Here is a 14,233-nt window from a genome sequence, read left to right on the forward strand (position 1 = left end):
GAAGAAAGTCACTTTGGAAGGCGGAGTCCCGAAGGGACTCCACCACCATGGCCGGCCAACCATAGGGGGTGGAGTCCCGGTGGACTCCACCTAAGGTGGCCGGCCACCCCTCCCAAGGGAAGGTGGGAATCCCACCTCTAGTGGGAATCCTAGCTTGGGTAGGTTTCATGTCATATGGAAGGTTTTGGTTTGGGGTCTTATTCGAAGACTTGTAGACCAACTCTTGGGTGTTCCACCTATATAATGAGGGCCAAGGGGAGGGGGCCGGCCACCACAAAGCCACAAGCTGGCCGCACCCCATAGAGGCCGGCCACCCCCTCTCCCCAAACCCTAGCCGTCCCACTCCTCCTTCTTCCCCGCACGCTTAGCGAAGCTCCGCCGGGATTCTCCACCGCCACCGACACCACGCCGTCGTGCTCGTCGGATTCAAGAGGAGCTACTACTTCCGCTGCCCGCTGGAACGGGGAGGTGGACGTCGTCTTCATCAACAACCGAACGTGTGACCGAGTACGGAGGTGCTGCCCGTTCGTGGCGCCGGAAGCAATCGTGATCAAGATCTTCTACGCGCTTTTGCAAGCGGCAAGTGAACATCTACCGCAGCAACAAGAGCCTCATCTTGTAGGCTTTGGAATCTCTTCAAGGGTGAGACTCGATACCCCCTCGTTGCTACCGTCTTCTAGATTGCATCTTGGCTTGGATTGCGTGTTCGCGGTAGGAAATTTTTTGTTTTCTATGCAACGTTATCCTACAGGAAGAGTGTTTGCCGCATGTCGAGTTTGCTTACAACAGGGCGGTACATTCTACCACGGAGCTGTGTCCTTTTGAGGTGGTGTATGGTTTCAAACCCATTACTCCACTTGACTTGTTGCCTTTGCCCATACATGAGAGAGTTAATATGGAGACATCCAAGAGGGCAGATTTTGTGCGTAAGATCCATGTGAAGACTAAAGAGTTGATAGAGAAGAAAGGCAAGAGCAATGCTGCAAGGATGAACAAGAAGCGCAAAGAGATGTTGTTCAAGCCTGGTGACATGGTCTGGGTACATTTTCGCAAGGATAGGTTCCCGAAGCTACGAAAGTCTAAGTTGAAGCCTCGTGGTGCTGGTCCTTACAAAGTGCTTGCCAAGATCAATGATAATGCATACTCGATAGATCTTCTAGTTGATGAGTTTGGTGTCAGTAATTCTTTCAATGTTGCTGATTTGACACCATATGACGGAGAAGACCTTGGAGCGTCGAGGTCGACGCCTTTTGAAGGGGGGGAGATGATGAGAACATCCCTACTTCACCACTACCTCCGTCATTGATAAATGAAGATGAACTCTCGTCGTGAAGCTCAAGTCCAATGAAGTTCGGATTGGACCAATTACAAGGGCTCGTGCGAAGCTACTTAAACAACAGGTGAACTTGTTTCTAAACGGTACTTTGATTGATGAGAACTTTATACTCGCCTAAGTCCTATTACTTATGTATCATCAGGTATCAAGAGGAGACGAGCGTCGCACGAGGAGTAGAGGAGCAGCTCGGACATGAAGACGGACGTCAAGATGGCCGTGAAGCTGGACATGGAGCTGGACAAGAAGATATCTCATGGTCGCGCGAGGGAGGAGCGGGAGGCATGCGCGAGAGGAGAAGACGACGTCCAGGCCGGTCCAGAACCCGGTCAGACCGGCCTCCAGACCGGCCAGTCCGGTCTCTGGCCCGGTTGACCGATCACCAACCGGAAGTGACGCATCGTACCGGGCAAAAACCGAAAAGTTGCGAGGTTTCCGGTTGCCGCCCGGTTGACCGGACGCCAGACCGGCCGACCCGGTCCCTGGCCCGGTTGACCGGATTCCAGACCGGATTCGTCCGAGTCTGTCTCGACCAGATCTATTCTGGGTCGGTTATTCTTGTATCTTTTCGACCAGAACTCGTCCCGGACACCTATATAAGTGCCCAGGACGCCCCCCTAGTTGCTTTAGACCATGTTTAAGATAAACCCTAGTTCTTAGTTGTTTGCTCTAGCAAAACTATTAAATCTCTACACCATATTGCTTGATATTGTGTAGATCCTGAAAAAGTCTTGTGTGATCTGCTGTTCCATTGGGAATTAGACGGTTGCAACTTACCGCTTCGTGGTCGGTGGCTACGTGCGCAAGTGTGTGGAGTTGCGAATATCTTGCAGGGTTGAGAGCTGTTGCATTGGCGACAGGGACCAATCGAGAGATCTCGTTGCGTCATACAAGTTATCATCCACTTCATCGTCGTGTTCCTCCGCTGCCATCACCCCGTGATCATCATCACCACAGTTGCTTACTGAGAAGATCGGGCCACCCCTTATCAAGGTTATTGGTGACGGAGTGTAGTGCGGCGCAACACCAGGGATTCCGACGCCAACGTGGAACCTGCACAACACAATCAAAGTACTTTGCCCCAACGTAACAGTGAGGTTGTCAATCTCACCGGCTTGCTGTAAACAAAGGATTAACCGTATAGTGTGGAAGATGATGTTTGTTTGCGAAGAACAAGTAAAGAACAAGTATTGCGATAGATTGTATTTCAGATGTAAAGAATGGACCGGGGTCCACAGTTCACTAGTGGCGTCTCTCCCATAAGATAAATAGCATGTTGGGTGAACAAATTACAGTTGGGCAATTGACAAATAGAGAGGGCATAATGACATAGGCATCCCCAATGGGCCTGCCGAAGATGGTACCCAGGATTTACTGAAGACCCATGACTCGAAGAATAAGAAGATTCGGAAGCCCAAGATGCTAATAAGAAAAGCTAGAGTTGTATTAGGAAGTATAACTTGTAATCTTGCGGGACGGGTACGAAACCCTCCCGGACTCTGTAACTTGTGTATTAAGAAACCCTCGACTCCACCTCCTATATAAGGGGGAGTCGAGGGACAAAGAAAGAATCGAATCTACTGTCAACATAACCGTGGTTTCATATTCGTCGAGTACTTTTCGGCTGAAACCTTCGAGATCTACTTGCCCTCTACATCCAACGAAACCCTAGTCTACAATCTGTAGGCATTAAGAAGTTGATACCTTGTCACATAACAATGCACATACATATCACGATGACTACTATGAGATTTAATCAGGGCATTACGACAAAGTACATAGACCGCTATCCAGCATGCATCTATGCCTAAAAGTCCACCTTCGGGTTAGCATCCGCACCACTTCCAAGTATTAAGTTGCAAACAACAGACAATTGCATTAAGTATGGTGCGTAATGTAATCAACACAAATATCCTTAGACAAAGCATTGATGTTTTATCCCTAGTGGCAATAGCACATCCACAACCTTAGAACTTTTTGTCACTGTCCCAGATTCAATGGAGGCATAAACCCACTATCGAGCATAAATACTCCCTCTTGGAGCTACAAGTATCAACTTGGCCAGAGCCTCTACTAGCAACGGAGAGCATGCAAGAACATAAACAACATATATGATAGATTGATAATCAACTTGACATAGTATTCCATATTCATCGGATCCCAACAAACACAACATGTAGCATAACAAATAGATGATCTTGATCATGATAGGCAGCTCACAAGATCTAACATGATAGCACAATGAGGAGAAGACAACCATCTAGCTACTGCTATGGACCCATAGTCCAGGGGTGAACTACTCACACATCAATCCGGAGGCGATCATGGTGATGAAGAGTCCTCCGGGAGATGATTCCCCTCTCCGGCAGGGTGCCGGAGGCGATCTCCTGAATCCCCCGAGATGGGATTGGCGGCGGCTGCGTCTCTGGAAGGTTTTTCGTATCGTGGCTCTCGGTACAGGGGGTTTCGTGACGAAGGCTTTAAGTAGGCGCAAGGGTAGGGTTGGAGGCGGCGCGAGGGGCCCACACCATAGGGCAGCGCGGGCCCCCCTCTGGCCGCGCCGACCTATGGTCTGGCCACCTCGTGGCCCCACTTCGTATCTCCTTCGGTCTTCTGGAAGCTTCGTGGAAATATAAGACCTTGGGCGTTGATTTCGTCCAATTCCGGATTTCTGAAACCAAAAACAGCAGAAAACAGCAACTGGCTCTTCGACATCTCGTCAATAGGTTAGTGCCGGAAAATGCATAATAATGACATAAAGTGTGTATAAAACATGTGAGTATCATCATAAAAGTAGCATGGAACATAAGAAATTATGGATACGTTTGAGACGTATCAGCATCCCCAAGCTTAGTTCCTACTCGCCCTCGAGTAGGTAAACGATAACAAGGATAATTTCTGAAGTGAGATGCTATCATAATCTTGATAAATACTATTGTAAAGCATATGAGATGAATGCAGCGATTCGAAGCAATGGTAAAGACAATGAATAAACAACTGAATCATATAGCAAAGACTTTTCATGAATAGTACTTTCAAGACAAGCATCAATAAGACTTGCATAAGAGTTAACTCATAAAGCAATAGATTCTTAGTAGAAAGCTTTGAAACAACACAAAGGAAGATATAAGTTTCAGCGGTTGCTTTCAACTTCAACATGTATATCTCATGGATAATTGTCAACATAAAGTAATATAACAAGTGCAATAGGTAAACATGTAAGAATCAATGCACACAGCTGACAAGTGTTTGCTTCTAAGATAGAAGGAAGTAGGTAAACTGACTCAACATAAAGTAAAAGAATGGCCCTTCGTAGAGGGAAGCATGGATTACTATTTTTGTGCTAGAGATTTTCATTTTGAAAACATAGAAACAATTTTGTCAACGGTAGTAATAATTCATATGTGTTATGTATAAGACATCCTATAAGTTGCAAGCCTCATGCATAGAATACTAATAGTGCCCGCACCTTGTCCTAATTAGCTTGGATTAACATGGATTATCATTGCATAACATATGTTTCAACCAAGTGTCACAAAGGGGTACCTCTATGCCGCTCGTACAGAGGTCTAAGGAGAAAGTTCGCATTGAATTTCTCGCTTTTGATTATTCTCAACTTAGACATCCATACCGGGACAACATAGACAACGAGATAATGGACTCCTCTTTTAATGCTTAAGCATTTAACAACGAGATAATATTCTCATAAGAGATTGAGGATTTGTGTCCAAACTGAAACTTCCACCATGATTCATGGCTTTAGTTAGCGGCCCAATGTTCTTCTCTAACAATATGCATACTCAAACCATTTGATCATGAAAATCGCCCTTACTTCAGACAAGACGAACATGCATAGCAACTCACATGATATCCAACAAAGGTGTAAAAGTTGATGGCATCCCCAGAAACATGGTTATCGCTCAACAAGCAACTTATAAGAAATAAGATACATAGCAACATATTCATCACCACAATAGTTTTTAAGCTATTTTCCCATGAGCTATGTATTGCAAAGATAAAGAATGGAATTTTAAAGGTAGCACTCAAGTAATATACTTTGAAATGGCGGAGAAATACCATGTAGTAGGTAGGTATGGTGGACACAAATGGCATAGTTTTTGGCTCAAGGATTTTGGATGCACGAGAAGTAATCCCTCTCAATACAAGGCTTAGGCTAGCAAGGTTGTTTGAAGCAAACTCAAGTATAAACCGGTACAGCAAAACTTACATAAGAACATATTGCAAGCATTATAAGACTCTACACTGTCTTCCTTGTTGTTCAAACACCTTAACCAGAAAATATCTAGACTTAGAGAGACCAATCATGCAAACCAAATTTTAACAAGCTCTATGTAGTTCTTCATTAATAGGTGCAAGGTACATGATGCAAGAGCTTAAACATGATCTATATGAGTACAACAATTGCCAAGTATCAAATTATTCAAGACATTATACCAATTACCACATGAAGTATTTTTCGTTTCCAACCGTATAACAATGAACGAAGCAGTTTTCAACCTTCGCCATGAACATTAAAAGTAGCACTAAGAACACATGTGTTCATATGCAACAGCGGAGCGTGTCTCTCTCCCATACAAAGAATTCTAGGATCCGATTTTATTCAAACAAAAACAAAAACAAAAGCAAACAGACGCTCCAAGTAAAGCACATAAGATGTGACTGAATAAAAATATAGTTTCACTAGAGGTGACCTGATAAGTTGTCGATGAAGAAGGGGATGCCTTGGGCATCCCCAAGCTTAGATGCTTGAGTCTTTTTGAAATATGCAGGGATGAACCACGGGAGCATCCCCAAGCTTAGACTTTTCACTCTTCTTGATCATATTGTATCATCCTTCTCTCTTGACCCTTGAAAACTTCCTCCACACCAAACTCGAAACAAACTCATTAGAGGGTTAGTGCATAATTGAAAATTCATATATTCAGAGGTGACATAATCATTCTTAATACTTCTGGACATTGCACAAAGCTACTGAAATTTAATGGAACAAAGAAATCCATCAAACATAGCAAAACAGGCAATGCGAAATAAAAGGCAGAATCTGTCAAAACAGAACAGTCCGTAAAGACGAATTTGTCTGGGGCACCTAACTTGCTCAGATGAAAAAGCTCAAATGGAATGAAAGTTGCGTACATATCTGAGGATCACGCACGTAAATTGGCAGAATTTTATGAGTTATCTACAGACGGGGCTGCTCAATTTTGTGACAGTAAGAAATCTGTTTCTGCGCAGTAATCCAAATCTAGTATCAACATTACTATCAAAGACTTTACTTGGCACAACAATGCAATAATATAAAGATAAGGAGAGGTTTCTACAGTAGTAACAACTTCCAAGACTCATCAAAACAGTAGTAAAAACATACATGGGTTATCTCCCAAGAAGTGCTTTCTTTATAGCCATTAAGATGGGCTCGGCAATTTTAATGATGCTCTGGTGAAAAATAGAAATTGAAGCAAGAGGAGCATCAAGAAGCAAATTCAAAACACATTTAAGCCTAACCCACTTCCTATGCATAGGAATCTTGTAGACAAATAAATTCATGAAGAACAAAGTGACAAGCATAGGAAGATAAAATACGAGTAACTTTAAAAAAATTAGCATATAGAGAGATGTTTTAGTACCATAAAAATTTCTACAACCATATTTTCCTCTCTCATAATAATTTCCAGTAGCATCATGAACAAACTCAAAAATATAGCTATCACATAAAGCATTCTTATCATGATCCACATGCATAAAAGTATCATTACTCTCCACATAAGCATAATCGTTACTATTAATTGTAGTGGGAGAAAATTCAATAAGATAGCTATCATTATTATTCTCTTCACCATACTCATCATATATAGGAGGCTTATTGTAATCATAATTAATTTTCTCCTCCATGCTTGGGGGACTAAAAATATCATGCTCCTCAAAACCAGCTTCCCCAAGCTTAGAATTTTCCATAGCATTAGCAACAATGGTGTTCAAAGCATTCATACTAATAACATTGCCATTAGCTTGCATATAAAGTTCCATAGGTTTTTTAATTTTCTCTTCAAACACCTCATGTCCTAACTCAAGATAAATACTATAAAGATCTCTAATATTTTTGTTGTTTTCCATTAAGCCTAAGTAGTGAAGTCACAAAACTTAGTATTTTCAGAAGTATTCATTTTAACAGTAGTAAATAAAGCAAACTAAATAAAGTAAATGCAAGTAACTAATTTTTTTGTGTTTTTAATATAAAGAACGCAAACAAGATAGTAAATAAAGTAAATCTAGTAACTAATTTTTGTGTGTTTTTGATATAGAGAACAAACAAAGCAGTAAATAAAATAAAGTAAAGCAAGACAAAAACAAAGTAAAGAGATTGGATGTGGGAGACTCCCCTTGCAGTGTGTCTTGATCTCCCCGGCAACGTCTGTTGGGAACCCCAAGAGGAAGGTGTGATGCGTACAGTAGCAAGTTTTTCCTCAGTAAGAAACCAAGGTTATTGAACCAGTAGGAGTCAAGGAACACGTGAAGGTTGTTGGTGACGGAGTGTAGTGCGGCGCAACACCAGGGATTCCGGCGCCAACGTGGAACCTGCACAACACAATCAAAGTACTTTGCCCCAACGTAACGATGAGGTTGTCAATCTCACCGGCTTGCTCGTAAACAAAGGATTAACCGTATAGGGTGGAAGATGATGTTTGTTTACGAAGAACAGTAAAGAACAAGTATTGCAGTAGATTGTATTTCAGATGTAAAGAATGGACCGGGGTCCACAGTTCACTAGTGGTGTGTCTCTCTCATAAGATAAATAGCATGTTGGGTGAACAAATTACAGTTGGGCAATTGACAAATAGAGAGGGCATAACAATGCACATACATATCACGATGACTACTATGAGATTTAATCAGGGCATTACGACAAAGTACATAGACCGCTATCCAAGCATGCATCTATGCCTAAAAAGTCCACCTTCGGGTTAGCATCCGCACCACTTCCAGTATTAAGTTGCAAACAACGGACAATTGCATTAAGTATGGTGCGTAATGTAATCAACACAAATATCCTTAGACAAAGCATTGATGTTTTATCCCTAGTGGCAACAGACACATCCACAACCTTAGAACTTTTTGTCACCGTCCCGCATTCAATGGAGGCATGAACCCACTATCGAGCATAAATACTCCCTCTTGGAGTTACAAGTATCAACTTGGCCAGAGCCTCTACTAGCAACGGAGAGCATGCAAGAACATAAACAACATATACGATAGATTGATAATCAACTTGACATAGTATTTCATATTCATCGGATCCCAACAAACACAACATGTAGCATTACAAATAGATGATCTTGATCATGATAGGCAGCTCACAAGATCTAACATGATAGCACAATGAGGAGAAGACAACCATCTAGCTACTGCTATGGACCCATAGTCCAGGGGTGAACTACTCACACATCAATCCGGAGGCGATCATGGTGATGAAGAGTCCTCTGGGAGTTGATTCCCCTCTCCGGCAGGGTGCTGGAGGCGATCTCCTGAATCCCCCGAGATGGGATTGGCGGCGGCTGCGTCTCTGGAAGGTTTTCCGTATCGTGGCTCTCGGTACAGGGGGCACTAGTAGGAAAAGCCTCATCAGTGGCGCACGAAAATTTGATTCTGTGGCGCACGGGTGGTGCGCCACAGAAACGTCGCCACAAAAATAAGCTTTCTTTGGCGCACCTGGTCGTGCGCCACAGAAATAAGGTTTCGTGGCGCACTTGTTCTTAGGTGCGCCACGAAAAGCGTGCGCCACAGAATTGCTTCTTAGTGCGCCACGGAATTTGCTTGTATTATACACGATTTTGTGTTGCTCGCTACACATATGCGGTTTATACACGGCAATACGGATACACAATACGGATACACAGGTTATATACAGCAACATTCAGATATAATATAAATATCATGTACATTGCACGGATATAACATAGACATCATCATCACATTACTTAGAGCCCGATCGAGATACATATATAGTGGCAAGTGTCAAATGTTTTGCATACAACTCTTAATTCATACAAAATTCACAATTTCGAGATACAAAGTAGTCTTCATCCCTGTTCCTCCTTTGCTCCGTCATCTCTACCCACCAGGCTCGCTTGCATCGGGGTCCTTCCATCCAGCTTCCTACTATGATGAAAATGGAAGAAAGTGAGACCAACAAGTATCCGATGCACAAGAGAAATGGAATAAATGCCTCATACATTGTTGGTCAACACAAATATTAACATTCAGGGACGGTGTAAGTGAGACCAAGTCCGATGCACAAGAGATTGATATTTGTGCTATCTTACCAGGCTCACTTACGCCGCCCCGAGTGTACGGTGACCAAACATTTTAATCATCGGCATTTTGAAAATGTCAAAGCAAATGGAATGACAAAATGGAATAAGTGCCTCATACATTGTTGGTCAACACAAATATTAACATTTAGAGATGGCGTCGGTGAGACCAAGTCCGATGCACAAGAGATTGATATTTGTGCTATCTTACCGAGCTCACTTACGCCACCCCCAAGTGTACGGTGACCAAACATTTTAATCATCGGCATTTTGAAAATCTCAAAGCAAATGGAATGACAAAATGGAATAAGTGCCTCATACATTGTTGGTCAACACAAATATTAACATTTAGGGATGGGGTAAGCGAGGCCGGGTAGGATGCACAAGAGATTGATATTTGTGCTATCTTACCAGGCTCACTTACGCCACCCCCAAGTGTACGGTGACCAAACATTTTAATCATCGGCATTTTGAAAATCTTAAAGCAAATGGAATGACAAAATAGAATATGTGCCTCATACATTGTTGGTCAACACAAATACTTTGCAGAAGGGCCCCTTTCCCCGGTCGGCGTTCCGTCAACGGGTGCTTGACGACACAACAACGCCGATCCGCATCTCCGGCGCAGCAACCACGCCGGTCCCTCGCTGTCCGGTGAACGAGTCCTTGATGCAAAGACCGTGCCGGCCTGCCCGGCATTATGCCGGGCCGTGTTGCCGCGCTTCAAGCCGTGTGTCCCGCGCCTGCCTGTCGCCTTCTTGCCCGGTGAACCAATAGGCTGATCGTTGGAATAAGGAAACCGATGACGACCGGTCGCAAGATTAAATTGCGATCGGCCGTCATCGGCTTCCTTATTCCAACGATTAGTCTATTAGTTCACCGGGCAAGAAGGCGAAGAGTGCAGGGCGCATGATCGACACGGCCTGAAGCGCGACAACAGGGGTCGGCATGATGCTAGGGAGGCTGGCACCGTCTTGGCATTAAGGACTCGTTCACGTATTGGACGGCGAGAGAAGAAAAGTGGTGCTGCGCCGGAGAGGCATGTCGGCGTTGTTGTCTCATCAAGGACTCGTTCACGGAACGGCGGCCGGGAAAGGGGGGCTCGTCTACAAAGTATATTGCGGCGTATAGGTGACCAAACATTCTAATCATCGGCACTAAAATGGAAGAAAGGCCAATGCAATTAAGAAGTAGCTAGGATGAACTAAATGGAATGCCTCATACTTTGTTGGTCGAAACAAATATGAACATCCCGGGATGGCGTTAGTGAGGCCAGGTAGGATGCACAAGAGATTGATATTTGTGCCATCACACCAGGCTCACTAGCGACACCTCGGAGTGTACGGCTTGACCGAACATTCTAATCATCGGCACTAAAATAGAAGAAAGAGCCAAGTGGTATCAACTAAATGGAATGCCTCATACTTTGTTGGTCGAAACAAATATTAACATCCGAGAGATGGAGTAAGTGAGGCCAGGTAGGATGCACAAGATATTGATATTTGTGCCATCACACCAAGCCTCACTTGCTCCACCCCCGAGTGTACGAGTGATCGACCAACCATCTAATCATCGACAAGTAAATCACTTGGGGTAATGTTAAAATGTTTGTCTCCATATTTGGGAGACATTTTTAATATTGGAGTCTAGCTAATGGAAATCAAGAACTAGTCTTGATCTCCAAATGGTGATTAGAGGGAATTTATTCATCTTAAGCAACATTAGGGACAAATGGGATCATGCAAGGGACTTGGGTCATTTGGATCATAAGGCATCAATTAAGGAGGCAACCAGGGACAAAGGGAAACATTTGATGATCCATTATCATAGGCAACAAAGCTGCAACTTTTTCCCCTCTAATCTAGCTAGAGTCCTTAAAAGAAATCCATCATAAGCATGGTCAAATACACATATATAGCATTTGGAGAGCAAACAAGCAAGTAGCCATATCACTCAATCCAATAATATAGTAATTTGGATCATAAGGCATCAATTAAGGAGGCAACCAGGGACAAATTAAGGGAAACATTTGATGATCCAAGTAAGTGCATGACACTTTGAGCTACCCAAGAATAAAGGCCAACAAAGTGGATAAACATCTCGCTCAACCATTTCTTGCACTAGAGGAAAAGTAACCAACATTGAAACTTGAATAGTCAAGTGACACTACAAGCAGCTCACACACACATGCAAACACATGTGTTGACAAGTAACTAAACAGCAGAAGAACACCACCGGATATTCATGGGTACTTAGGATCGGTAGGGAATTGATAAAGTACGGTGAGGAGCAAGCATACCATCGAAACTCGTCAATTTGAGAGAAATAACATTGGGGTAATGTTAAAATGTTTGTCTCCATATTTGGGAGACATTTTTAATATTGGAGTCTAGCTAATGGATATCAAGAACTAGTCTTGATCTCCAAATGGTGATTAGAGGGAATTTATTCATCTTAATTAAGCAACATTAGGGACAAATGGGATCATGCAAGGGACTTGGATCATTTGGATCATAAGGCATCAATTAAGGAGGCAACCAGTGGACAAAGGGAAACATTTGATGATCCATTATCATAGGCAACAAATCAGCAATCTTTTTCCCCTCTAATCTAGCTAGAGTCCTTAAAAGAAATTCTACTTAAAATGAAGTAGCTCTCTGTTGGTATTGGTTACCAACAGGAACTCAAGCCACTACTTGATCTTACTAATTCAAAGCAGGACCAATGCAGGACCAGTGCTGATGTTGCCATCATCTCTACCCCCAAGAACTCTCTCATGCTCTCTCTCACATGCCATGCCAGCTGCTTGCTCCAAAACACAAGCATCACAGGCAGAGCATAGAAAAAATATATAGCTAACAGCACAGTAAAACAAAAAGAATGTTTGACTGTTTTTATTCATGATGACCACAACAAGCAGACAACAAGATCCAGATCGAGCACAACATCATCCTCTCTCGTAATTTTGTCCAGAGCAGACATCAACATCCGAGAGAACAACAACAAGACAAGAGCATCCAGATCGAGCACAACATCAACACATCCAGAGCAGGGGTAGAGGAAGAGGGAGGGGAGGGAGAGGTGGAGCTCACCGACGCTAGGGGTGGATCGAGGAGGAGGTTGACGACGACGGCAGGGGTGGAGGAGGAGGGAGGGGAGGGGAGAGGTGGAGCTCACCGACGATAGGGGTGGAGGAGGAGGTTGACGACGACGGCATGGGTGGAGGAGGAGGAAGACGCGGCGGCTCCTCCTCCTTGACGCGGCGGCCCCTCCTCCTCCATGCGGCGGCCCCTCCTCCTCCACGCCGCAGCCGGCTTGTGCTGCGGGTGGCGGGGATGGGTGGAGCGTGGCGGCATGCGGCCCTCGCGGAGGAAGGAGGCGGCGGCGGCGACGGCCGGTGCGACGACCATGGCGGCGGCGGCGGGGGAGAGGGGAGGGGAGGTGAACGTACGGGCGTGGGGAGGGAGGGGAGGGGAGGGGATGGGTACGGGGATGATATAACTTACCCTAATCCCGTGGCGCACCAGCACAAGTGCGCCACGAAATAACTACTTCCGTGGCGCACCGGAGCCGGTGCGCCACGTAAATAACTACTCCGTGGCGCACCGCAGCCGGTGCGCCACGGAAATAGTTATTTCGTGGCGCGAAAGCATTGTGCGCCACGAAATACCTACCCTAATAATTCGTGGTGGCAGAATGTGGGCCCCACATAATTTCCGTGGCGCACGGTTCAGCCATGCGCCACAAAAATAAGCTATTTTTGTGGCGCACACTTCCTGGTGCGCCACAAAATAAGTTTCTGTGGCGCATTCAAAATGGTGCGCCACAGAACTAAGCTTTGCCTATAAGGGTTTTCCTACTAGTGGGGTTTCGTGGCGAAGGCTTTAAGTAGGCGGAAGGGTAGGGTTGGAGGCGGCGCGGGCCCCCTCTGGCCGCGCCAGCCTATGGTCTGGCCACCTCGTGGCCCCACTTCGTATCTCCTTCGGTCTTCTGGAAGCTTCGTGGAAATATAAGACCTTGGGCGTTGATTTCGTCCAATTCCGAGAATATTTCCTTTGTAGGATTTCTGAAACCAAAAACAGCAGAAAACAAGAATCGGCTCTTCGGCATCTCGTCAATAGGTTAGTGCCGGAAAATGCATAATAATGACATAAAGTGTGTATAAAATATGTGAGTATCATCATAAAAGTAGCATGGAACATAAGAAATTATGGATACGTTTGAGACGTATCACAAACCATTAGAGCTACGGCGGCAGATCCGCGGCTGCGACGAGCTTGGGAAAAGCTTACCGGCGAGGCGTGCGCGGCGGCGTCGATTCCGGTCGATTGGTGCCCGATTCGCGCGCGCTGGCGGGCGGATCGGACTCGACGGGCCCGCACATGTGCTTCTACCTGTCGGAATCAGAGGGGAAGGGCGGGGGAGGCCGGGATCTGCGGCAGCGCGCGGCAGCGGCGGTTGGCGGGAGGAAGAGGGGAAGGGGAGAGCTGAAACTTCCTTCGCGCCAAGGGGCGGAAATGGATGGAGGCCGGCCTCGCACAGCCCCTCCGACCCGGGAACTTGGGGGTCGCGC

Source organism: Lolium rigidum, chromosome 4 (genome assembly GCF_022539505.1).
Source record: "Lolium rigidum isolate FL_2022 chromosome 4, APGP_CSIRO_Lrig_0.1, whole genome shotgun sequence".
Classification (NCBI taxonomy): Eukaryota; Viridiplantae; Streptophyta; class Magnoliopsida; order Poales; family Poaceae; genus Lolium; species Lolium rigidum.